Here is a 13,748-nt window from a genome sequence, read left to right on the forward strand (position 1 = left end):
ATATTGGTATTGATTTTACATTGTAGATGTTCATATTTTTGTCCATATTATCTATATTGTGACAGTTTATGAAAGAAATCAGAATAGTATCGAGACATGGCATCTGTGCAGCGCTCGTCCCTCTAGCATAACCTTATGAGTGTTATTGAACAACTACTTTATTTCCAGATCTGTCACATACTTTCCAAAGCTGAGCGACCCAAATGGTGCCGGCTGGGACGAGGACCAGGACAGTCAAAAACATGGAGAAGTATGGAATGGGTCACAGTTTGGCAGTGCTCACGGTCTAGTTCAAGCGCACCTGTTTAGCACTCAGGGTGTGACGTGGAATCCACCATCGATCACAAGTGTAAGCTGTGCAGACGCGAACACCACTTCTAGTTCTAGCAGCTGCTTCTGCGCATTGTACGTACGTAGTAAGAGATCTCCGTGAATCAGCCGGCCGATGCAGAAGCTCCGGCTCGTCAACCCGACAGTGGTGTCCCTCGCGGGGCTCGCCATCGTACTCTTCATCTTCACCACGCCCTACCGTCATTCTTTCTTCGACACCTACGGCATCGTCTCCACCTCCTCGTCAGGTTCTGGGCGCCCTATCGCCGCCAAGAACTCCACTCATGCCGTCACCCGGGTGCCGAAGGGATGCGACATTTTCCGGGGCGAGTGGGTGCCGGACGACGGTGGAGCGGTGCCGTACTACACCAACCGGAGCTGCCCGTATATACAGGAGCACCAGAACTGCATGAAGTACGGCCGCCCGGACCTCGGGTTCCTCAAGTGGCGATGGCGGCCTTCCGGCTGCGAGCTCCCGCGGTTCGACGCGGCGGGGTTCTTGGACGCCGTCAGGGGCCGATCCATGGCGTTCGTCGGGGACTCGCTGGCCCGGAACAACATGCAGTCCCTCATCTGCCTCCTGACCAAGGTAATCATCATCAGTTTAATTAGCTTAAATTCATCGGAAAATTGAATTGATTAGAGAGTCAAAATTATAATTCACTTAAAATTGTTTGCAGGTGGAGTACCCCAAAGACGTCTCCCCGACGCAAAACCAAGAATTCAGAACGCTGCACTACGCGTCACACAACTTCACCGTCTCCGTCTTCTGGTCGCCGTTCCTCGTCAAGGCGAACCTGTCCGACTCCGACAACGGCGGCGGCCGGCTGTGGAACCTGTACCTCGACGAGCCGGACGAGGCGTGGCTGCCGCTCGTGGCGGGCTACGACTACGTGGTCATCTCGGCGGGCGGCGACATGGTTCACGCGCCCGTCCCTGTTCTACGAGTCCGGCCGCCTCGTCGCCTGCTACTACTGCCTCGTCCCGGGCGTGCCCCAACACACGCTGCGGTACTCGCTGCGCGTGGCGCACCGCACGGCGCTGCGTGCGGTGGCCAGCCTGCCGGGGTTTAACGGGACCGTGATCGTGCGGACGGTGTCGCCGATGTCCCACTTCGAGGGTGGGGACTGGGACAAGGGCGGCGACTGCCGGCGGACGTGGCCGTCCGCGGCCAACGAGTCAAGGGTGGCCGGGCTGGACCTGGACTTCTACACGGCGCAGGTCGAGGAGTTTGAGGCGGCGGAGAAAGCGGCGAGGGAGAGAGGGGTGAGGATGGTGCTGAACTGCTGATGGACACGACGGCGGCGATGCTGCTCCGGCCGGACGGGCATCCGAGCCGGTACGGGCACTGGGCGCACGAGAACGTGACGCTCTACAACGACTGCGTGCACTGGTGTCTGCCCGGCCCCATCGACGTGTGGAACGAGATGCTGCTCCAGATGCTACTCCCCTGATCGACCCATCTTTCTATTTCGTCTTTGTTCGTTTTCCTGGCTTTTTACGTTTTCTACAATCAATACCATGTATATTTATAGTAGCAAACTATACATAGTCCTAGAGGAGAAGTTGTTACACGACTGGACAAGGAGAAAGGCAATTGATGATTTTTGGGGGCGACTATGGAGCAGTCGACTGAGATATTGTTACGTCTCAGTCGATCGAAGCATATGCACAACAGTATGTGTATCCATGTTTTGCTAGCTAGCAACCTACATGTACGGCTGTACTGTAGAAGAACATGACGTACAGATTTTTAATTTGGACGAAGCTAACTACAATAGTTTGGATTTCACTTAGCCTAGTACTAGTACTTGAACGGAAATTAAAATTAAACATGCATGCTTTAGACATTTTATAAAATTTATTTGAAAAGAGTGAGTGATTTGAAATACAAGAACAAGCAAAACAAATTACGGATTTGCTACGTCTTAGTCGACTGAAAATTTCTTAAATCGCAGTGATCCACAACAAAATGTTTCAGTTGCACTTTTCTAGCAAAAAGTGCAATTGCACTTTTCTAGCTAAAAAATGCAACTGGACCAAGTTACACTTTTTTATTTGACTGAAACTTAAGAAAATCTTGCTCGGCTAAGACATAGACAAACCCAACCCAAAATATAGGAAAAAATATATAAAAACCAAAAAAATATGCTAGTTGCACATTTCTTTAATTAGAAAAGTGTAACTCGTATCAATAGTCTGCTAGTTGCACATTTCTTAGGGAAAAGTGCAACTCAAAATGAACATTTCTTATGAAAAGTGTAACTCACATCAAATATATGATGCTAGTTGCACAATTCTTGAGGAAAAGTGCAACTCAAAATAAAATAAAAAACAGATCGAGTTGCACATTTCTTATGAAAAGTGCAACTCACATCAAATATAGGGTGTTAGTTGTATATTTTTTGAGAAAAACTGCAACTCAAAATGAAAAAGCAGATGGAGTTGCATATTTCTTATGAAAAGTGAAACTCGCATCAAATATAGGCTGCTAGTTGCATATTTCTTGAGAAAAAGTGCAACTCATATTGAAAAGTTACATATTGTTGGAGAAAAGTGCATCTCACATAGAAAACTTCTAGTTACACAATTATTTAGAAAAATGTAACTCGTATCAATAAATAGTTACTAGTTGCATATTTCTCGAGAAAAAGTGCAACTCATATTGAAACCGGATACGGTTTCATATTTCTTTTGAAGAAGTGCAATTCATGAATATAGCTTGCTAGTTGCGTATTTCTTGAGAAAAGTGCAACTAGTGTCTATTTTTTTTTTGCTAGTTACACATATCCTCTCCATCAAATAAAAGTGGATGTTGATCAACAATTTTGAAAAAAAAAATGGGTCGACAAGATAATAAATTAGAAAAAAATACTTGTACTTTTGTCGACAAAAAGAGCAATCTATTTAGATGGCAAAAAATGAAAAATAAAAATAATGAGGTATTTGCACATTTTTTAAAGGTGACCACAAAAATGAAACAAAAAATATACAAATAACAGAAAGAAGGCAGAAGAAAATGAAATCAGCACAAATTCCCTCTCATTTGTTCTTTGTAGTAAATGGAAACAGAGCTCAAAATATAAGACGTTACCGTAGACATTGAAACTAACGTAAATAGGTTATCCTAGTGGCTGAGGTGTCACACCCCTTTCCACAGGTCGTGAGTTCGACTCTGCACCTTGCTCCTCCCGTTTAATAATTTTTCTGCCCGTTCGCGAACTGTGCACGAATCTTGAAGATTGATCCAACAGTTGTCAAGGTCGACTGAGACATAAGGAAATCTCAGTCGCTTGAGATTTAGCAAGTCTCAGTCAACTGAGAATTACTTAAGTCTCAGTCACCTACAAAAATGCACTTGAGTTGCACTTTTCTATCAAAAAAGTGCAATTGCACTTTTCTACTAGAAAAGTGCAACTGATTTGAGTTGCACATTTTTTTAAACTGCAGTTGCACTTTTCTGAGTTGACTGAGACTTAAGAAAATCTCAGTCAACTGAGACATAGGCACACCCATGATTTTTACCTTGTTAACAAGCATCATAAATTGCTTTATCTTTTTGGACTCTACAATAAATAAATAAAAATCATGACTATGAAGAACATATTGAACTGCTTGACTGACGGGAGTTTCTCCGTTCGGTCTCTATACAAGAAGATGTGCCCGGGTATTCCCCGCAAACACTACAGTGCCTTGTGGGAGATCAAGACCCCACTCAAAGGACACATCTTCCTTGACTAAAAAGTTACTCCATCCAATGACAACATTCGAAAGTGTAGGGGCCTTTTAAATGGTGTGTGTGCCTTATGTGGGAAGGTGGAAGATAATAACCGCATCTTCTTTCGTTGCCCGCTTGCTCGTTTCGTGTGGAGCACGGTCAGAGAACTGTTGAATTGCTCTTGGAACCCCTCGTGCTTTGCCGATATCTTTAGGATTATGCATGTCCACGTTGGCCAAACTAGGAGAGTTTTCTGGTTAGCGTGTACCGCCCTGCTCTGGACCTTGTGGAATCTTAGGAATAAATTCACAATTGAGGGCGTGTTCCCGGCCCAACCAACTGACGGCTTGTACAAAATGACTATGTATCTGCAGGTATGGAAGCTTCTGGCTAGTAGTGATGATCATCAGGCGGTGGAACTGGTGATCGGCAAGATTAGAGCTCTTCATGCCACTATCAGGGACAGAGACTAGCGCTTGCCTATCTTTGTTTCTACATATTTATGTTCTAGTCGTCGGGTGGTCGTAGGTGTTGCATTGGGGCGTGGCCTGTATGTGCCCGGTTCGGATGATTATATTCTTCATGTACTCAGGTCTGATTGGGCTTCCCTCCATCCTAACTATGTCAGTTACCATATGTTGTCTGGCTTCTGCCGTTGCGGCTTTATTAATTTAAAGTCGGGTTCTGCTCGAGCCTTATGTTTATGTTGAACTGCTTGAGATGCTCGATGACCTAGGTGCTTGTGCCACACACACACCATGTGACACCTTCATACTGTTGAGCGCTTGCTTGATAACTGGGAATTTAATCTCATATAGACCACCATGGCAACAAACTAAGAAGTTGCTCCCTCGTGTCCTAATCCTTTACAAAAAGATCATGAGGGTGAAGTTCAATAAAAACATTATTATCATGAGAGAGTTTACTCATAGATAAAAGGTTGCTAGTGGCATCAAGAACATGAAGAACATGATTAACATTCAATGGTTTAGATGACGGAGTTGGCAAAAGTGCATGACCAACATTATGAATACGCATACCTAGTTTGTTTGCCGCATGAAAATGATCGTGTCATGGTAGGGTTCCCTTGTAGTGCAGCGGTCGAGCTCGTGAGTGATGGGTGAGTATCGCCGGAGCAAGTTTACCACATCGGGTCGGTGTAACACCCCAAATTTCAAAACAAAGAGAAAATGAATTTCCTTTTTCCAAAAATGAGAACCAACAAAAACTTTTCTTACATAGAGTGCTATGTCTAGTGCTCATACATAATATCTGTGTTTTGCCATGATGTGTGTTATTTTGCTTATGTGATAAACCCTAAAACCCTAAAGTGATCAAGTGAAGATCACAAACCAAATAAAATACGAGAGAAAGAAATCAAATAAGAAAAACCCTAAACCTTAACCTTCTCAAAAATCATTTGGATCCTTTTTTTTGAGAAACCAAAATAAAAGAAAAAGACATAGGTGGGCATGTAGCCCTAATATGTAAATTTTTGAACCCTACCTTTCTTACTTGGCTAAATGGTGGTGAACCATTGCAAAACTTACTAAACCCTAAAACCTCATCTCTCTTCTCACCAACCCTTGAAAAACAAAATAAAAAGAAATGATCTTAATTAAGAAAAAGGCATATGCAAGCCTATGGCTACTTTTTGCAAATGCCCCAACCTTGAGTGTTAACCTTGGTAGGTGATTTGAAATACATCAACACACTCCACAAAGTATTTACCAACCAATTCAAGTGAGAAGAAAAATAAAATCAAACATATGCATAGAGGCATATGTGGCACTTAGCCAAAATATCCAATCTTGACCTAGGCCCTTCCATTGCCTCAAAATGGTTTGAACCTTTTACCCAACTCAATCTAACACCAAATAAACCTCACTCTTGTCCAAGAGAAGCCAAGAAGGAGAAAAGAATAAAAAGTAGAAAATCACAAAACCCTCACATATGGCTTATGCCATTTTTCCAAATCTTTGACCTAGACCATTTTGGTCTTCCCCATTAATTGTATTATGTTACTAAACCCTTATTACAACTTTTGGAATCAAACAAACACCAATCAAATCAATTTCAAACTCAAATTGTGATCACATGTGATTATGGTCAAATCTGCCATCTACAATCTGGTCGCCACTTTGAGCCCCTGCAATTCAAGTTTTTCAAACTAAACTTTCCCAATTCTTTGCATGTCATCCAAGAGCACATCAAGGTGAACAAATTTGGTAAAGACCACCATGCCAAATTCACTTTGGATCAAATTCTATGCTCATGCAAAGTTGAGACTTTTTGTTATGTGGAACAATCTCACACTTAGCCAAATTTGCAATTCTTTGAGTTTCTAAATTCCACCACCACCTCTCATTCTCCCTGGTCATTTACAACTTAACCAAACTCACCACTTTCAAATTTTGAATCCATTTGAGCTCAACCAAATTTGGGAAAACTTTGGAAATTTCAAATATGGAATAATTTCAAACCCTTTTTAAAATAATGTTTTGGCCAACCCTACTGCCCCACTCGACCCTACCTTGCTCCCTGACCCTCTCTCTCTCACTCCATAGCACAGAAACCCTAAGGAGGGCAAGCCAAGCTTGCATGGCATGGCCATGTCGGCCATGTCACACATGGACATGCTCCCCTCCTCTCCTCACTTTCCCAACGACGACCACCTTGTCCTCCAAGTCCCCCTGGATCTCCTGAGTACGACGGTACTCGCCGTTGATCGCAAGGACGCCGACACACCCCGGCATTCGCGCGCCCAGATCACCCAGCCATGCCGATGACGTCGCGCTGTACACGCGCGGACGCCACTGGCCACGCGTTACCTCGCCGTACTCCGCCGTACCCCGACCGCCTCCGCTCGCCATGGTACCCGCCACGCCACGTGGAGCTCGCCGGACATGCTCGCGTCACCTGCCTGTACCCGCCGTCGCCGGAGAGGACGAATCCGCCCGCCACGGCCGCGCCAGTACACACCTGCGCCCGACACGGATAGACCTCGCCTAGCCTCGCCATCTAGCTCACTAGCTCCGCCTAGCCGTCGCCTACCTCCTGCGCCCCATCCCTTGCCCCTTCGCGCCCTGGAGCGTCATTGCCGTCGACGACCACCACGGGCACCTGCAGCACCTTGCGCCACTATAAAAGGAGCACCCCTCCCCTCAATCCGAGCATACCCTCAGCCTCCCCTCCTCACACAGACTCTCCTCGCCACCTCGCCTTGCTCGATTAGTCACCGGAGACCTCCAATTGCAAGATCACCGCCGCTCTCCGTCGCTGAAGCTCGCCGGAGAAGGAGGTCGCCCCAGGAAACGCCACTGCTACCAGGAGGTTCCTCGTCATCGACAACGTCGCTGCGCACCACTCCGACGACCGCCGGAGCTCCGACGACCGCTCCGACCCCCTGCCTCCGCCTCCCGTAAGCCTCCCTCACGCCGGAGAAGACGACCATCCTCGGCCGTCGATCTCATCTCTAATCGCACGGTCCACCGCATCCCATACCGCTTCGGCGTGTAACAGTCACTGACGCGCGGGCCCCTTTGTCAGCTGGCCCGCAGCGCTAGTTGGGCTAGCCCCGTTGCTTTTTAAATCTTTCGGCCCATCTCTTTCCCGCCTAGCCCATTTAGCAAATTTCAAATTAAATTGTTTCAGAGAATTCAATACTGAACCTAACTTAGAAATTTAGTAGAATCTGTTTGGCTTGGCCAAATTTAACAAATTTCATATTGTTGGAAAGCTATGAAAAAGTTCTACAACATGCCACTGGTCTCACCTTGAGATCTGTTGTAGAAATAAAGTGACAAAAAGAACAAGCCAGGGACTTTTGCACATTCAATTAAATCTTAAAAATCAACAAAAATAGATATTTAGTTAATTCCAACTCCAATAGCTCACATTTGACTTACACTAATTGTTTCTGCAAGAAAATGGTGTGGTCACTTTGAATGATCATGCCCTAGTTTAAATAAAGGACTATATGGCTATTTTAGTTAGTTGATATTGTCCAAAACTATTATGCAAATCTTATGAAGTATTTTACTTCATTTAAATCTTGTCTCAAGTGAATTCATGTGATGTTTGAACCCCTGGTCAAACACTCTTATATGAAATACTTGGGATTTAAATCATTTGTAGAATTATTAAATGGTATGAGGTGGTCTACCTCATTTAAATCATTTTCTCAAATGATGATAATGAATGGTTGACCTAGGTCAACATGAATTCATGTGTGATTGTTTGAGAAATTAAATCTTAAAGAAGATTCAATGAGAGGAAATTATTTCTCAAGAACTATATGGAAACTATCATTTTACATATGTAATGAGAGGAAATTATTTTTCCTCAAGCCACACCACCGATGCACCCTAATTGTATTAATTGTGTGCTTAGAATAGTTGTGTGAATACATGTGATGTTTAGAATAGCCAATGAATTGCTTGGTGATTGTATCCTCGTATTCGTGTATAGACGCTAGTACCGGAGAATACCAGGAAGAGGAAGGATTCTACCCAGAAGAGGAAGAGCACTTTGATCACCTCAACCACCAAGGCAAGCTAGACTATTGCAAGTTATAATGTTGCAAGCTAATATTCTTGCAAAGTGTAAATCCCCTTGGGGCAGGGCACCATGATTCTTACCTTTCTTATCATAAGCCTATCCCAAGTTTCTACCTTACAAGTTTTTACTTGTTTTTTTCAAAGAGTTACTTGGATAAGTTATTTTGGTCTAAGTGATTAAGATTACTAGTGTAGCAAAGTTAGTCTCAAGCTAGCCAAGCAAGATAGCACCCCCTCATGATTAGTGCTAGTGCTAACATACTAAAACTTGACTACTCTAGATGGGAACATGTGACTTGGAAATGAATTTAAAACCTTAGAATGAGGAGTCATTCCATTGAATGAATTTTGAAGGTGAATATGACCAAGAGAAGATGGTGATTTTTGATACAAAACTGATATTGGTTTGAATGCGATACCTTTCCAATATTGAGTACCCCCACAATACCTGATTATGGGTAGGGCTTAACTGGAAACTTATGCATCTTAGTATGGGTTCCCTCTGAACACACGTCATAGGGGTTATGCCGAGGCTGCCTCCGTTGTTGAGAAATGATGTGAATTGAGGTGAATTGTACGGCCAAGCCCTGTGCAGTTCCCGGGTTGACGAGTTGGTCTTCACTGGGAGGCCAAGCTCATGGGGAGAGGTGCTCATACTAGGATTTGTAAGTGAAAGGTTATGGTTGATGATCCACGTACTGTGTTACGATGATTCGGGGTTATCCCGACGGATGAAATCAAATGTTGTGGCACAAGTGTGCAACCTCTGCAGAGTGTAAATCTATTCGAATAGCCGTGTCCACGGTTACGGACGGTTGGAAAGGCCATACAGTTTCCGATGTCAAATTCTTCAAAATGATGTTGAAATGAAATGTGACTTGGTGACTTGAACTTTGAATCACAACAATGTTGTGGGAATGACACTAATGTTCCCACTTGAGTTAGTCTAGCACATGATAAGTCTTTCTCAAATACTTGTGAACTAAAATTAGCTTTATGCAAATAAACTAGAGCTTAGCACCCCCTTACTAGAATTGTTAGTGCTTACATTAGTATTAGTTTGCGAGTACTTCAAAGTACTCACGGCTGTGTCCCTGGCTATTCAAATGGCCAGACTATGAAGAGGATCAGAACTATCAAGATGACGGCAACCAAGATGTCTACGACAACTAGGGAATCTTCTGACGTCAGACGTTGGCCTGTGGACTAGAGAGTCCCTTCTATCTTACGCTTCCACTATGAACTTGTGTATGTCCGTTGCTCAGTAGATCAACTATTTGTGTAATATTGGATCATGTGATCTATTTGTAAGACGACTATGGTATGTAATATGATATTCAACTGTTATGTCTCGCAACAACAATATTCTTGGGATTGCGATGTATGGCATAACAGGCATCTGGACTTAAAAATCCGGGTGTTGACAGTCGGTGAACTGGTGTGTCCACTGTGAGCACTAGGAGGATCGAGGACCATCGTGACTATCTCCTTGAGTAGCAGACATCGCCATCGCAACCTGGTGCTCGGTGCCACTTCTGTGGTTGCCAAGGCCAAGGAAATCTCTCTTCAAGCACTTAAAGCACTTCGAGGAGGTGTGGAAAGAGATTCTACACAGTTGGCAAACGACGAGCTGATGCATGTAAAAAGAATACATGAACTTTGTCCTTTATCATATTGAATTTCCACATATTTTCTACATATATGATGATAATACCATGTTTTACATTGATTTATGGGGATTTACCAATGATCCCCTTTATTTGGTTTATAACCCTACAAAATAGGAAAACCCTGTTTCGCGTATTTTTCACTTTCAGAGACCTATACGTAGTCAAATTGACCTGGGAATTCTGGAGCATCATTTTTTCGTCGGGAGCAACATCATGGGCCCTTGAAGCACACCTGGAGAGGCCCGAGGGGCGAAAGAGCACAGGTGGCGCAGCCTGGAAGGCTAGCCGCGCCACCCACCTCTGTTCAGCCGTTGATCGCCCGTTTGCCCTAATTCTTTCGCGGACCGACGTATTTTCCCCTAAAAACCCTATATATATATGGCCTCAAAGAGTTCTCGGGAAGAGATCGTCGTAGAAAGACAGAAACACCAAAACGGAGGCTGCTGTAGAGAAGATTGAAGGGGGAAACTCCGCCGGGATTGCCACCGGAGGGATCTCCACCTTCTCCAATGTCTTCATCATCATCACCATGACCAAGAGGGAGTAGTCCACCTCTATACTACGGGTTTATGGCATTAGCTTGATCTATTTCTCTCATGTTCTTCATAGTATTTAGTACCATACGAGGTGCCTATCATGATTATGGACATATTTGTAATACCTAAGTGGTGGATCATTGTTCTATGATATTGTTTTATGAGATCTGGTCTTATTATATTGTGAGATGTATTGATAGATGCATATTATGTACCCCGTTCTTAAGTTTATATTCTGATCCAACATCTATGCAAGATCGTGTGTGGGGTCATGTCTACGCACGCTTCTATTCTTGTAGACAGTGTTGGGCTTCCAAGTGCAGATGTTTGTAGAAAAGCAGCAAGTTTCCCTTAGGTGGATCACCCAAGGTTTATCGAACTCGGGGAGGTAAAGGTCAAAGATATCCCTCTCAAGCAACTATGCAATTAGGATACAAGAAGTCTCTTGTGTTCCCAACACACCCAATACACTTGTCAGATGTATAGGTGCACTAGTTCGGCGAAGAGATAGTAAAATGCAAGTGATATGGATGAATATGAGTGGTAATAACAATCTGAAATAAATATGGCAGCAAGTAAACATGCAGTAAAACAGTAAATAAATGGTGATTCGATGTTTGGAAACAAAGCCTAGGGATCAAACTTTCACTAGTGGTCACTCTCAACAATGATATCATAAAGGAATATAAATATAAGCACTTCACTATGCTACTCTGAAAGACTCTCCGGCTGGATAACGAACACTAATCCACTGCGTAGGTCTGCAAAATAAAACCTTAAAAATGTATTCCCAAGTACTAATGAACACCCCGCGCTCCACTTTGAGCATTCATAGGCGGTACTAACACACCACAATTTCATAGAGACATCCAACTCAAATCATAATTCAGTGAACAAGTATTCTGTGAAATATAGCCTAAGAGACCCACACGGTGCACACACTCCACCTTTACACACGTGGGTCAAGGAGTCTCCGGAGATCACATAAGTAAAATCCACTTGATTAGCATAACGACATCTAGATTACAAAGCTCGTGGTCACATAAAGATCACACCATGGGAGAGAGAGATAAACCACATAGGTACCGGTCGTGCCCTCAGCCCTGGGTGAGAACTACTCACTCCTCATCGTAGGAGTGAGCAACGGCGATGGAGATGGCGGTGGAGTCGATGGAGATTCCTCTGGGGGCAATTCCCTGTCCCGGCAGGGTGCCGGAACAGAGACTTCTGTCCCCCGAATCTTGTCTGCAACGGCGGCGGAGCTATGGAACTTTTCGTGGGCGGAGGCTTGTATATTTAGGGTTTTTGCGTCGAAGGCTTTATATAGGCGGAAGGGCGAGGTCGGTGGGCGCCCGAGGGCCCCACACCATACCTAGGCGCGGGTCAAGGCCAGCTCGCGCCTAGGGTGGTTTGGCCGCCTCGGCGCCCCCTCCGTCTCTGCTTTGGACTCCGTCTTCGCTTCGGTAAAATAGCAACTTCGGCTTTTGTTTCGTCCAATTCCGAGAATATTTCCTGTACAACTTTTCTGTATACAAAAATGGCAGAAAACAGGGAACTGACACTGTGGCATCTTGTCAATAGGTTAGTTTCGGAAAATACATAACAGTGTCACGAAGTGTAAACAAAACATATAGAAATTAGTGTAGAACAAGCATGGAACATCAAAAATTATAGATATGTTTGCAACGTATCAACATCCCCAAGCTTAACTCCTGCTCGTCCTCGAGTAGGTAAGTGACAACAAAAATAATTTTTCAGGTGACATGAAGCCAACACAATCTTGATCAAGTTATTGTAAAGCATTGTAAGCTAGGATCAAACTACTCTAGACATAGACATGATAGATACAATTCTAACAAAGAACTTAGCAACTATGTTATAGCATGAAGAGTAACTCAAACAAAAGATCATGAATAATAGTGCATTAAAAGCAACTGTGTGTTTATAAGCATAGAGTAAACATAATAAAGTAGTACTCAACATATCCTTATGGAATAGCAAAACATAAATGCAAGGACACCTTCAAAGTTCAGAGGGTGACTAGATACAAGTAATTTGAGAGCAAGCAATAGCATAATCATGAATCAATCAATAATAATTTTAGGACTATGCACATTACACTAAGAATGACAACTATGCTATCTTAATCAGTGCATAAAGTAGAAGGTGGAGACTCAACATGAAAGTAAAAGAAAGACCCTTCGCAGAGGGAAGCAGGGATTACCCATGTGCTAGAGCTTTTTATTTTGAAAGCAATAAGAGTGTTGAAAATATTTATCTTGAGAGGTGCTACTTATGTCAACGGTAGTCATAAATAGTATGGCTTATGCATAATTACTTTCTATAAGTTTGCTTGCCTCATGCATAATATACTAATAGTGCTCACACCTTGTCCTAGTTAGCTTGGACTTCCATGTATTTGCATCGCATACATATGTTTTAACCAAGTTTCACAAAGGGGTACCTCCTTGCCTCCTGTACAAAGATCCTTAGGAGATGGATCTCATTTGATTTCTCAATTTTGATGAATCTCAACTTTTTTGGACATCCATACCGGGAAATAAAAGACAACAGATATTTGGACTTTTGCCCAGCTGAAACTTCCACCATGTGAACATGGCTTTAGTTGGCGGTCCAATGTTCCTCTCTAACAATATGCATACTCAAATCTTTGCAACTCATGGTAAATCTCCCTTACTTCAAACAAGATAAGCATGCATATAGTATTCACATGATATTCAACAAAAGCATATTGATGGTGTTCCCCATGACAGCATGGTTATCACACAACAAGCAACTTATAAGAACTAAAAATGCATAGGACATAATACTTGCCACAATATTTTTTAGACTATTTTCCTATGAGCTATAATTTACACAACAAAGGTGACAATTTTTGAAGGTTTAAAGGTAGCACACACGCAATTTACTTTGG

At 43.4% G+C, this 13,748-nt stretch overlaps 1 pseudogene; it reads left to right on the forward strand.

The window, feature by feature from the left end:
• Positions 1–445: 445 nt before the first annotated feature.
• LOC124672833 lies at positions 446–1,784 on the forward strand (annotated as a pseudogene).
• The last annotated feature ends 11,964 nt before the right edge of the window (positions 1,785–13,748 follow it).

This window comes from Lolium rigidum, chromosome 1 (assembly GCF_022539505.1).
Source record: "Lolium rigidum isolate FL_2022 chromosome 1, APGP_CSIRO_Lrig_0.1, whole genome shotgun sequence".
NCBI lineage: Eukaryota > Viridiplantae > Streptophyta > Magnoliopsida > Poales > Poaceae > Lolium > Lolium rigidum.